This window comes from Helianthus annuus, chromosome 13 (assembly GCF_002127325.2).
Source record: "Helianthus annuus cultivar XRQ/B chromosome 13, HanXRQr2.0-SUNRISE, whole genome shotgun sequence".
NCBI classification, from domain to species: domain Eukaryota; kingdom Viridiplantae; phylum Streptophyta; class Magnoliopsida; order Asterales; family Asteraceae; genus Helianthus; species Helianthus annuus.
Window position 1 is genome coordinate 155,136,414 of NC_035445.2, and position 14,120 is coordinate 155,150,533.

Here is a 14,120-nt window from a genome sequence, read left to right on the forward strand (position 1 = left end):
GACGTGAACTAGATAAAAATCGTGTAGCCCAATGTTAGGTTTGCAAAAAAAATTTGTCTCATGTCCAAAGATTGTTGACATAATGAATAAATGCATGCTAATGTGGTTACTGAAGTAAATGAACAAGAAGAAGGTGGAGAGGAACAACACTTATTTATGGTGCATACAGAAGAAGCATTTGCACTCATGACTAATGTAACAATAAGTGATACCAATAGTCTATGGTTCATTGAATTAGGATGTTCTAACCACATGACAGGTTCAAGAGAAAGTTTTACTATTAGATGAGTTATTCAAACTTGAAGTACAATTAGAAAACAAGAAGAAGCTCAGTGTTAAAGATAAAGGAACTGTCTGAATTAACACTGACAACAAGAATTACAAATTTCTAGGAGGTGTTTACTATGCTCCATCTCTTGAGTACAATCTTCTTAGTGCTAGGGAACTCGTGAAAAAAAGGGGTATTCTCTTTTGTTCGAAGATGGAAAGTATTTAATAAGAAGCAAGGGTGTTGGTCTCATGAAAATTACTGTATCAAATAAGAATACGTTCCTCTTAGACACAACGAAAGCAGAAGTTTGCATCCCCAATAATCAGGACTCTATATCTTTCATATGGCACCGAAGGTATGCACATTTGAACTTCATCAGTTTAAAATATTTGCATGACAAACATATGGTGATTGGGTTGCCTAAGGTAAAGGGGATTGATAATTGTGAGGGGTGTATTATGGGTAAACAAACATGACTATCATTTAAGTCACATTCATGGAGAGATACAAAGAAGCTAGAGTTAATTCACGCCGAGCTTTGTTGTCCTATGCAAGTTTGAAGTCTTAGTCATAGTCTTTATTATCTATTGTTTATAGATGACTTCTCTTGCACATGTATGGTCTATTTCATTACTAAAAAGTCTAATGCTTTTGAAATATTTAAAGTCCGGGGTTTAAAATGAAAATTATTGTAGAGTTATTAGAGGTCTGCTAGGAGCTCACGAGGAAGAAAATGTGGCGTTGAGACACTTTGACAAGTGGCAATGACGCATCGAAAAAAGTGACACACGTCCGACAAGGTTGGTTGCTTAAGGACCACTAGGAGCCGTAAACGATTCTCTAGAAACAGTTGAACCAAACACTGAGACGTGGATTGTGACTCAGCTAAACCAAGCTCCTAGAGGACCTCTAGGAGTTGCACATAGTCCGCTAGGAGTGGACTTAGCAGACTATAAATAGAGACTTAAGCTTAAGTATACACAAATCTCGAGCGTTCTCCCTCAATTTCGTACCTCGCACCCACTTTAAACGAACCCAATGTTTAAAACAAGGTTTGAACGTTTTGTTTTCGTTTGTAGTGCCTTTTTTGTTTGTACTCTGGCTGGGTTGGTCTCAGTTTCATGTTGGGCCGACCTTTGTCTCTTTACAGTTGTCTAATGAAAGCCTTGTCGTTTAAAGAAATACATAAATCAAGTGATTCTAAATTTTCAGACAAATAACAACTTTGAGAAGCCTAAATCTTATTAGGTGTGTGATTCTAGATTTCCTTCTTCCGTGTGCAACCTTTTGTCACCATAATTGCTTAATTTACATGATTTCAGGTTTTTCTATAATTCGACTATGTGGTTTTAGTTTTTCTATGTTCAATAGAAAGCCGACAAGTCACGATTTTGCTATTCTGAATCGTATGGGGAACGATTTTGCTATTCTGAGTCGCAAAGGAAAGAGAAAATGCAGAATCATGCACGTGTCAAATTCTAGAAAATCGTGATGTTAGAAACAAGGTAAATCATGTGGTTTTCCTCCATGTGACGCTGTTTTTTTTAACGGAAAAGAGGATCATATCATTACTTCAAACAGTTACAAATAATGTATCTAGCCAGGAGCTAGAAAGATATACAAGTAAGTAAACAAACAAACATCACCTATATATGAATTTCGTTCACACCCAAGCTATTCCAATAATCTCTCACGATATCCATTATTCGACCTCTATGTTTGAGCCATAAAAGCGAGCATTCTTTGATGTCTTCGACAATCCTTGTGTAGGACTTGTATGTATTATTGAAGATCCTCTCGTTCCTTTGTATCCAAATAGTCCATATAGCCGCCATGATAACACAAGAGAAAGCCTTCTTTTGTATTGTCGGTAGATTGACTCCCCATGCCACGGCAAGAATTTCTTTGACCGTCGAGCAAGCTAATAGATCCGTATTTTTCAGCCAAACGCCCACGAGCCACCAAATAGCTTTGGCCGTGATACACGTAACAAAAATATGGTTAGCTGTTTCCTCCATATATCCGCAAAATGGACAACTTACAGACCCAACCTGCACTCCTCTTTTAGCTAGTTCTATTCGCGTTGGAATCCTTCCCGAGATACACCTCCAAACCAATGTGTTCACCTTGGCTGTTGCCCACCCGCACCACTTCATTATGGGATCACCATCTCTTTGGAATGTCGCATCGCCTAGCTCATCCCTCACGACTTTCACCGAAAATAATCTTCCCTTTTTCCGTTTCCCATCCCCACGCATCACTAGAATCCTTCATGTGTCTATTGTTAAGTGTTTCGAGAAGGCGTAGAAATTTAGCCCAACTTTCGCAAGATGACAGTATAGTCTTCCAATCCTAGTGCCAAACTACACTCGATCCTATCTTCTTGTAATTTTCATAAACTCTAGCACTTTTCTTTGAAGCCATATTATATAACAGTGGAAACTCCTCCTTTAGTGTTTTATTGCATAACCATATATCTTCCTAAAACCTTACCTTGTCTCCTTTTCTCACTTCACATTTTAACTTGAGATCAATACTTAAGTTGCTTTTTTGGAACTCTTTTTTTGATTGCCCCGATGTTCTTCCACACACCCGTTAAGGATTTATTAACCAGAATGAGTTCGTTTTTCCAGCTTCTCCCATGTATTGCCTTCATCACCCTAACCCACAACAGATTTTCGTCTTCCCTTAATCTCCACCACCATTTGAGTAACAGTGCCAAGTTTGCGTCTCTGATACTTCCCATCCCCAACCCGCCCAACTTCTTTGAAGCAACCATTTTCTCCCATTTAATCCATCTAATTTTTTTGTTAGAACTCACTCCACCCTAAACGAATCTCCTCCGGATGCCTTCGAGTGTGTTAATAACATTTGCTGGTGCTTTATAAAGTGATAGGTAATACGTGGGAAGATTACCAAGCACCGCTTTTGCCAATGTAACTCTCCCTGCTAACGATAGGCATTTTGCTTTCCACCTAGAGAGTTTAGAGTTAAATCGATCCACCTGCTAACGATAGGCATTTTGCTTTCCACCTAGAAAGTTTAGAGTTAAATCGATCCACCTGCTAACGATAGGCATTTTGCTTTCCACCTAGAAAGTTTAGAGTTAAATCGATCCACTACTAATTTCCACTTTGCGATTCTGTTCATATTGGAGCCAACCATCATACCAAGGTAATTAAATGGGAATGAACCCATGCTGCAATTAAGAGCTCTGGCGAAGCATCCCATACTCGAATCATCCAGCCCGACCCCATATACCTTTCTTTTAGATGGGCTGGCCCTCAGACCTGAAGCCATATAAAAGCACCGCAGAATTCGTTCCAAGTTTTTCACATGATCCAATTTACCTTCTCCCACAAACACTACGTCATCGGCGTAGAAGAGATGTGAAATTAAAGGGCCCCCGTTGGGTAACATTAACCCATCGACCATGCCGTCCTCGACCGCTTTGTTCATAATAATGTTGAGAGATTCCAAAGCCAATCATCATAATCATATGATTTAAAAGTCTCTTTAAAAATAAAATAAAAACCCAAAGAAATAATTTAACGGTGGAATAACCATTTAGGTATTTTAGTATGTCAACGTTGCCAACTTGTGTCTATAGGTAACGAATAACACAAGTCCAAAACCAACACATAGATGAGATTTCTTTTTTTTTTTTTTTTTTTTTTTTTTTTTTGTGACAAGTAGGTACTAAATTTGATTCCAGATTTTCTTGATATGGACATGTAGATTCTGGAAAAATCGATTATTTTAGCAGCCACAAATTTCAAACTTTTGCTCCGACTGTGTGGTATAAATTTAGTCCCGACGCATTATCTCATTGGGTTGAGGCCCAAGTGGGTCCATAAAATCAAATATGAATCATCACTGATTTTTTTAGGCCCACAATTCATTTTCACAAGATAAAAACAAATATGAAATATAACCGGCTCAAATTGCAGAGTTTTTTCATTGCCCTATATATTGCCCTTTATATTGCCCTTTGTATTGCCCTTTGTATTGAAAACAAAAGGAAATGAACAGTACATTAAAAATTAAAAAAATATTAAAAAGAGTCTTCAATGAATAGTATTAAGTACCGGTATCAAATTTACAAAACTGAGTATACCTTTATATTAAAAACAAAAGGAAATGAACAGTAACATTAAAAAAATATTAAAAAGAGTCTTCAATGAATAGTATTGGGTACCGGTATCAAATTTACAAAACTGAGTATATTTTCGGTATCCGTTCAGCACCGGTATTCATCGGGTTTTACCCTGAAATACCGGTGCCGTACCAGTACCGACCGTATCAAGCCGTATTGTACCAGGTATATTCGGTACCGGTACCCGTTTTGAGGATTCGGTAACGGTATTTTCAGGACCGGTTGGTACTGAGCTCATCAAATCCTATAGCAACGTAGCAATGCAACTAATTGCACAGTTTAGCTTACTTTTCATACATACAGTAACTAAACTGTATTTCGTTTGAATAAGGTTTTATATACACAACAACTTATTTTGCTTTATTTTTTGTTTTTTTTACGTATATATATTAAAAACAAAAGGAAATGAACAGTAACAATGGAAATGAACAGTAACAGTAAAAAAATATTAAAAAGAGTCTTCAATGAATAGTATTGGATACCGGTATCAAATTTACAAAACTGAATATATTTTCAGTATCCGTTCAGCACCGGTATTCATCAGGTTTTACCCTCAAATACCGGTGCCGTACCAGTACCGACCGTATCAAGTCGTACTGTATCAGGTATATTCAGTACCGGTACCCATTTCGAGGATTCGGTAACGGTATTTTCGGGACCGGTTGATACCGAGCTCATCAAATCCTGTAGCAACGTAGCAATGCAAGTAATTGCACAGTTTAGATTACTTTTCATACACATAGTAAGTAAACTGTATTTCGTTTGAATGAGGTTTTACATACACAACAACTTATTTTGCTTTATTTTTTGTTTTTTTACGTATATATATTAAAAACAAAAGGAAATGAACAGTAACAATAAAAAAATATTAAAAAGAGTCTTTAATGAATAGTATTGGGTACCAGTATCAAATTTACCAAACTGAGTATATTTTCAGTATCTGTTCAGCACCGGTATTCATCGGGTTTTACCCTCAAATACCGGTGCCGTACCAGTACCGACCGTATCAAGCCGTACTGTACCAGGTATATTCGGTACTGGTACCCATTTTGAGGATTCGGTAACGGTATTTTCGGGACCGGATGGTAGCGAGCTCATCAAATCCTTTAGCAACGTAGCAATGCAAGTAATTGCACAGTTTAGATTACTTTTCATACACACAGTAAGTAAACTGTATTTCGTTTGAATGAGGTTTTATATACACAACAACTTATTTTGCTTTATTTTTTTTTTACGTAATGAATGAATTGTAGCATGAAATTAACTTGGATATTTAGATTATTAATGGGAAATAGTATCAAATCCTGTAATCAAACCGGTATCGTATCGGTACCAAATTTACTATAACAAATCATTTTCGGTACTAATTTGGTACCCACCTTTTGCCGTTTTCAGAATCGTTACTTTCGATTCGACACCGGTCTAGCACCATATCTATATTTATTGATTTTTACCTTCAAATACCATACCATATTGTACCGAGTTTCGGTGCCGGTACCTAATTTCGATGATTTTCCGGATCGGTACTTTCGGTGCCGTTACAGGTACCGAGCTCATCCGTATTTTAACGTGTTAGCACCGTAATAACTGAACTGAAAACAAGCGAATTTCCAACGTGTAGGACGTGTGGGTCCTATATTAGGTTCTTTAAAATCGTTTTTTTAGGACGGATTGACTATCCTTTTCACGACATTTTATTTATGTTTTGATATTCGGTATCTGCTTGCCGTTACTGACACGCGTTTTACAGTCATTGGGTCCCCGCCGCAACGCGCAGGCGGAAATTTAACTAGTTGAAGTAGAATGTGAACGAAAAAAATACAAAAACATAAAACAAATAAAAGTAACGACGACATACACAAACAAATCACTACACTACACTGTCCTATAAATATAGAGATTTACTTTAACCAAATTACTTTTCTACCCCTAAATAGTTTTTTAACGAACACGTTAATAATATTTTAGACATATTTTTTTAACTTGTCTTTTTCTTTGTTATAACGAGTGTGACGATGGTTTTTTTTAACGAACGTGCCGATACTCTTTTTAACATATTTTTAAATTTTCTTTCTTTTTGCTATAACGAGCGCACCGAAACCAGCCGAGTTTCTATCGTTTACCTTTTTTTAGCTTTGTTATTTACTACATTGATTTACTTTTTCTAATCATTTCGACGTTCATTTTATTTAATTTTACAAATTTATTTATCGTTTTTCATGATGTGCTATATGTCCTCAATTCTAACCGCATCCCTGCACAATGTGCGGGTAACTATGACCCTAGTTATTATTATTATATACACAATCTCTTTCACTCCCCTTCTCTATATCACCACCACCACAGTCATCACCCCCCACCAAACTACCACCACCTGTTAAATATGTTTTGAAACACCAAAACATTAGGGCCGACCATGTGTATGCACCATGTAAAACCCTTAATAGCCGTCTAAACAACCACCACCGCCATAGGAACAAATGAATGCATGCTCAAATCCCAATATATCGTAAGGGTTCGTGGTGGTCGTGCTTGCTTTCGGCGATGGTTATTGTGATGGTGGGAGCGGCTGTCGATGGTGGGGGTGGTTGTTGGAGGTGTGTGTTGCGATGATGTAGTGTTAGAAAGGGTGCGAAAGAGAGGAAGGATAAGATGGAGGTGGTCGTGGTGGCAACTTGTGAGTCGTGGTGGCAGTGACTGTGGTGGTGGTGACGTAGAGAAGGGGATGAGCAGTAGCAGTAGCAGTTAGGGCTGAGCAGTATACGGTTCAGAATCGCTAGAACCGGGGAACCGAACTGGAACCACTAGATCCAAACCGTATTTTTTATATAGGCTCCGATTCCGGTTCTTAAATTTGGGTAAAAACGGTTCCCTGTTCAGTTCCGGTTAAAACCACGGTTCTGGTTAAAGAACCGCTAGAACCAGTTGGGATTATAAATATTTAAAACCCTATTTTATTAATGGGCTTTTCAACATCATACGACCATCATAATTCTTATTCTCTCCTCTTATATTCATTCCACAATCTCATCTTTCATCTTCTAATTCTTCTCCATCTCTCAACCCTAACCCTAATTGCTATCATACAAGTTCATCTCCATCAACACCTTGCAAATACAGGTACGTTATTCTACATGACCTTTTTTTATCATTGCATATATTTTCTTTCTAGATGTTTGCTTTCTGATACATATAGTTTTCTGTATGTGAAAATAAAAATTGAACAAAAATAATCAAATCAATGTTGATCAAATTGTAAATGTGTATATAAATAGTGTATCGCATAGTAAATACAGTAGATGCATTACTGATTAATCTATTCACGTGAACCAAATACAGTAGATGCATTATTCGTTTATTTTTTTAATTGCTAACGCTTGGTTTCATTTAGATTTTTATGAGAAGATTGAGAGGATGAAGATCAAATAAAGTTTGAAGATGTTTGTTTTAATTGTTAACACGATAGTTGTAATAGTTTTATTTAGAGTTTGTTTTATGGCTTGAAATTTTTTATTGTTGTTTTGCTACTTTTATTTTGTTTGGTTTGAACTTTGAATGTTGCAACTCTTAGTTAATGTTTTAAATGGTTTGATTTGTTTTTATTGAATTGTTAATTTTACGATTCAATTGTCAAACGGTTCCCGCGAGAACCGCGAGAACCGTTTAACCGGTTCGGAACCGAACTGGAACCGTTATAATACGGTTCGGTTCCGGTTCTTAAATTTAGCAATTAACGGTTCTGGTTCAGTTCGGTTCAGTCTGGTTCTGAACCGTTGCACAGCCCTAGCAGCAGCAGCAGTAGATTTTATTTGATAAAAAAAATCTAGGAGTTAAGTGCCATTTACATGCCTATATTTTATTTGATATTTATGTCTTTGAGCTAATTAAGTTATGAGTTTTTTTAACTGGCATTAGTTTTCTGGACTTAAATGATAGAGTAAACTGCCAAAATGGTCCCTGAGGTTTGGTCATTTTTACCACTTTAGTCGAAAACTCAAACCTTTTGAATCTCCCTGTGGTTTCAATTTTGTTGCCATTTTCATCCAAAATCAAAATCTAGTCAGATTTTTCAGTTAACATTCAGTTTATTTATTTATTTTTGTTTTTCCCTCTCTTTTAATAAAGGGCAAAATGGTTAGATTTTTTAGTATGTATAATAAAACATTAAAAGACCATTTTGCCCTTCATTAAAAGGGAGAAAGAGAAAAAAAGCTGGATGTTAACTGAAAAATCTGACAAGATTTTGATTTTGTATGAAAGTGGCAACAAAATTGAAACCACAGGGACCCAGATTCAAAAGATTTGAGTTTTGGACTAAAGTGACAAAAGTGACCAAATCTCATGAACCATTTTGGCAGTTTACTCTAAATGATATGTTTTCAGAATGTTAGGGAGTATAATGATAAAATCTTGAAATTTGGCCTAAAATGGCAAAGTAGACAAACCATTGTGGCGTTGTAAATGACATATAACTCATACATATTTATGCAGGACTTGAGCATTTGAGTTTAATCCTTTATCTACTCATTCACCCTTAAAGAAAGAGTTACACTAAACTTATCATCTTCTTATAATTTTTATGAAACTAGCAATAAGACCCGTGCGTATTGAAGCGCGGGTACGTCGCAAACATGTAATGGATTAGTGCAAACGTTATGTGATTGGCTAATTATATGAAAACGTGTGTTTCGACGTATCCGATTGAACTCAATGTAACCTATATAAGCATTGCGATTGGATCAAAATACAAAGTAAATCAAATTTATACCGTACAATCATAACGTATTATATGTGACCCGACACATACATAGGAAACGTAACACATGTAACGGAAAAGTAGACACTTATAATTAAAAGAGATTAATTAGAGCTTTTGAAAAAAAGGGAAAAAAGAAACCGCAATTTAACTTCACTCGATTTGAAACAAATTTTACGAAACACTCATAAAATAAGCACGAAAACATATTATATTTGACATGATTCGTTTCCCAAAAGGTTTACGTCGAAACATACACCAACTCGAATTTATACCGAACGTACATAAAAATATGCAAGTAAAAATGGTTTTTTTTAAATGAAAACGTATTATATTTGACCTGACTCATTTCCAGAAAAAGTTTACGTCGAAACGTAGACCAAATCGAATTCATACCGACACGTACATAAAAATATGCATGTAAAAATAGTTTTTATTTTTTAAATAAAGGAGGTATAGGGGTAAACTTGAAAAAAATTATTAGTGAAAAACTTAATAGGTTAAATACGTTCGTAAAATCGTGCCAAGTAGCACCAATGTCACATCACTGGCAGCGACCACCAACATCAGAAGAGCTCGTAAAAATAAAATAAATAAAAAAGGGAATTAATAACACCAAACGAAAAATAGACGTAAAATTGTTGAGCCAAGCACACCCGTTGCGCCATGTTAATGCGAAAAATTAGACCGTAACGTAAACCGTAGAAAAGAATAACTAAGTCGATCTAGGACCCGCATGTTGCGATGAACTTGTCAAACAAAGAAAAATAGACGCGTTGCGACGGGCCTGTCAAACAGGAAAAAATAGATGAAAAAACGTTGAACCCCACACACACGTTGCGGCGTGTTGACTTGCAAATTTAGAACGAAACGTAAAACGAAAAACTTGCGAAAGATAAAAGTATGAGGGACTAAAGTTGAACATAAAAAGTGCTAGTGTAAAATTTTAATAGATGAAAAGTTTTGTGTTAAAAAGTAAAAAAAATCAATGGGGCAAAAATGTAAAAGATAAAGAACTTTTGAGTTAGAAGTAAAAAATCAATTTTTCTTTTTGAAAAACACCCTATGTATTGGGTACAATAATACGAAGCAAGAACATGTTGCTAATTTATAGTGTGTGGTAATATTTATCCTCGTAGTCGTACAATATCAGTCACATCATCTATACTTGATTACTTGGGGTTAGTCTTATCCTTCAAAACAAAGACACTTTTAGTTTGTACTTGATTTAGACTTTTAGAGTGAAGGGAGTGGTTAAATATTTGAAAGTGGTAAACTTCAAAATCAACCAATAAGAGTGTGACATGTCTTAAGAGTTTAAACTATGCTGAAAAGTGTTGGCAATGGTTAGACACTTCATGAATTGATAAACTTTTTTTTATTTTTTTTAAACTAGTATATTTAATATTTAAACATGTATTTTAACATAATAAATGTAGAATAGATTAAGAATAACATTACATTAAATTAAAAATATTAAAATTACATTAAATTAAAAAACATAAAAATTACATTAAATTGAAATAAATTAACTAGTTTTCGTCGGAATCGACCAAAAGGTGGGGTAAATCTTGACTTGCGAGATGATTCATGAGATCGTTTTTTAGTCTCAATGCGTGTCTTCATCCATCAGCTCGTCCAACACCGTATCGTCTAGAGCGGGCTCGACCGGAGAATCCCGAATGTGTACCGGTGCTATTGCGTTTCCGTCGTCTTTCAAAATCATGTTATGTAAAATAATATACATGTACACAACACTCCTAATTTTTATAACGGTTCTTGATCGCATCGGCCAACTCAATACACCCCGTTTCGACTTGAAAACACCAAAAGCCCGTTCGACGTCTTTTCTTGCCGCCTCATGTTGCCTCTTGAATTTCTTTTCGTCGCTTCATAAACACGGACCACGCAGGGTAGATTCCATCCACGAGCAAATAACAACGTTTGTATAAATGGTTGTTAACGTAAAATGGACATTTTGGCGCAGTTCCATTTTGTTCCATTAAAAATAACGTAGATTGTTGTAGCACATTGATATCGTTTTGTGAGCATGGTGGACCGCAAAAAGATGCCAAATCCATAAATCTTAACATGCAACCGCTTCGAGCATAACAGTCTGGTATCGGTGATCTCCTCGCATATATTGGCCTCGATACTTTGTGGGACAAAATCGCCAAATGAAATGGGTGCAATCAAGGCTACCGAACATACCTGGAAGGTGATGTTTTTCCTCATGAGCTTGGTATAAAAGTGCCATGTCGTGGCTTGGTGGTCTACGTAAGAACTCCGGAGGGTATATTTTGCAAACCGTGTCGCAAAAATATTATAGGCGCTCGGGGGAAGTTCTTTCGACCATATGCAAGTACTCGTCGTTCTCGTCTGGAGTGCTACAAGTTGCGAGCTGTTTAATAGCTGATGTAACCTTTTGCAACGGCATAAAGCCCTTCCTACCTCGCGCATCGAGGGCCTATTGAAACCGCCAGTCGTTCGCTTCCACATCGCTCACACTTTTTAGAAACAAACGTTTCGACATACGGAACCTATGCCGAAAAATATCTTCGTTGTATTTCGGGTCTTCGATAAAATAATCCGCCATGAGTGTCTCATGCCCCACCTGACGTTGACGTTCAATATATATCCTTTAGTTAGATGTGCCCATGTCTTGAAGTTCGGCTTCTTCGATGAGATTATAGGAAAAAAGAATGCTACTATCGGATGAATCGTCGCTACTATAGGGTGGAAAAAATAACGGGAGTTCATCCGCCATTTTGTTTTGTAATGATTGGGTAAATGTTTGGTATTTTTTGGTTTGGTTTGGGTATAAATTTGAATGTATTTGGGTATGATTTATGTTAGGTATTTATAGTTTAATTTTAAAAAGAAAATATATTTTTTTTTATTTAAACGGCTATATAGCCATTGGTCATCATCCCAACGGTCAAATTTGTGCCTTTGTCGATCGTTATGCAGTCACCGAGGAAGAAACCTTACCGTTAAGGCTGTCCAAAAAGCTCGCGGCTTGGAGCTCGCTCGAAGCTCGCTCGGAAAAAGCTCGCTCGATATGACTCGGTTTAAAAGTGAGCCGAGCCGAGCCGACTCGGCTCGGTTAAAAGTGAGCCTAGCTCGGCTCGGCTCGCGACGAGCCAAATTGGCTCGGTTTGGCTCGCATGGTAGCTCGGCTCGGCTTAGCTCGAATTATTTATTTTTATATACATATAATATATTACAAAAAAAGTGATTATTATTTCATTTATTTAGGCTTGTAGTTTGATATCTATGACATATTTTGCGTTGTTGAACATGATTTTGGCTTGTAATGTATTAGGTTAAACTTATTTTAAATATGTTCTTTTGAAGTATCTATACTATATAATAAAAGAAACCATTTTGGGGACACTTGTCATCATATTAGACCATGTCTTATAGATAATTATTATTTATTTTAATCTCTTGTAATTAATTCTAGATAACCCTCCTACTAAATATTATTTAGTTTAACCTCTTACGGATATTTATTATTTAGTTTAATCTATTTTAATTAATTATAGATAATTCTCCTACTAAATATTATTTAGTTTAATCACTTCTACTTAACTATAGATAATTGTTATTTAGTTTAAATTTAATGTATGCTTCTCATTATAATATTATTTATTTGATTTTCTATATCATATTATCTTCATTGTTTATATTACCTAACGTGTTATATAACAACTATAATTTTTAGTTTCCTTGACCCCAACTATTCAATCATATATATTTTTTTGCTATCTTATATTAACTAAATAAAAAAATTAATATTAAATCTTATCCTACTTTAAATGTCGAATAAAATACTTCTATTTTTCTAATAAAATATTATCCTTAAATTTAAATCGTTAATTTAAGAGATTTTTAAACAGCCAAATTATTTATCACCAAAACCAAACTTTGTGATAATATATTATTTATTTTTATTTTCATTACTATAAAATTTATTATATTGATTTTATTACATAATTTTTAAACAAATTGTATATTACGGTCATATTACTTTATATATTACTTTAAAGATAAAACTTTTTGTTATTTGGTAAACAATATTATTATGGGGACACTTTTCATCATATTAGGTCATGTCTTATAGATAATTATTATTTATTTTAATCTCTTCTAATTAATTATAGATAACCCTCCTACTAAATATTGTTTAGTTTAATCTCTTATGGATATTCATTATTTAGTTTATTCTATTCTAATTAATTATAGATAATTCTCCTACTAAATATTATTTAGTTTCATCATTTCTACTTAACTATAGATAATTATTATTTAGTTTAAATTTAATGTATACTTCTCATTATAATATTATTTATTTGATTTTCTATATCATATTATCTTCATTGTTTATATTACCTAACGTGTTATATGACAGCTATAATTTTTAGTTTCCTTTTACCCTAACTATTCAATCATATATATATATATATATATATATATATATATATATTCTTGCTATCTTATATTAACTAAATAAAAAAATTAATATTAAATCTTATCCTACCTTAAATGTTGAATAAAATACTTATATTTTTCTAATAAAATATTATCCTTAAAGTTAAATCGTTAATTTAAGAGATTTTTAAATATCCAAATTATTTATCACCAATACCAAACTTTGTGGTAATATGTTATTTATTTTTATTTTCATTATTAAAAAATTTATTTTATTGATTTTATTACATAATTTTTAAACAAATTGTATATAACGTTCAATATTACTTTATATATTACTTTAAAGATATAACTTTTTATTATTTGGTAAACAATATTACATTTATTCAACCTGTGTAATACACATGGTTTTAAAGATATAACTTTTTTTTATTTGGTATATAAAATTACATTTGTTCAACCCGTACAATACATATTGTGACAACCCACAATTTCTAGGAACC

The 14,120-nt window shown here is 34.4% G+C and overlaps 1 long non-coding RNA gene across 1 annotated transcript; it reads right to left on the minus strand.

Moving 5' to 3' along the window:
- Window positions 1–2,224: 2,224 nt before the first annotated feature.
- Window positions 2,225–3,868, minus strand: LOC118485501. Its single transcript, XR_004876396.1, has 2 exons — window positions 3,392–3,868; window positions 2,225–3,333 (listed from the first exon to the last, which is right to left on the minus strand). It is a non-coding gene; the product is annotated as an uncharacterized LOC118485501 (long non-coding RNA).
- Between the last annotated feature and the right edge of the window lie 10,252 nt (window positions 3,869–14,120).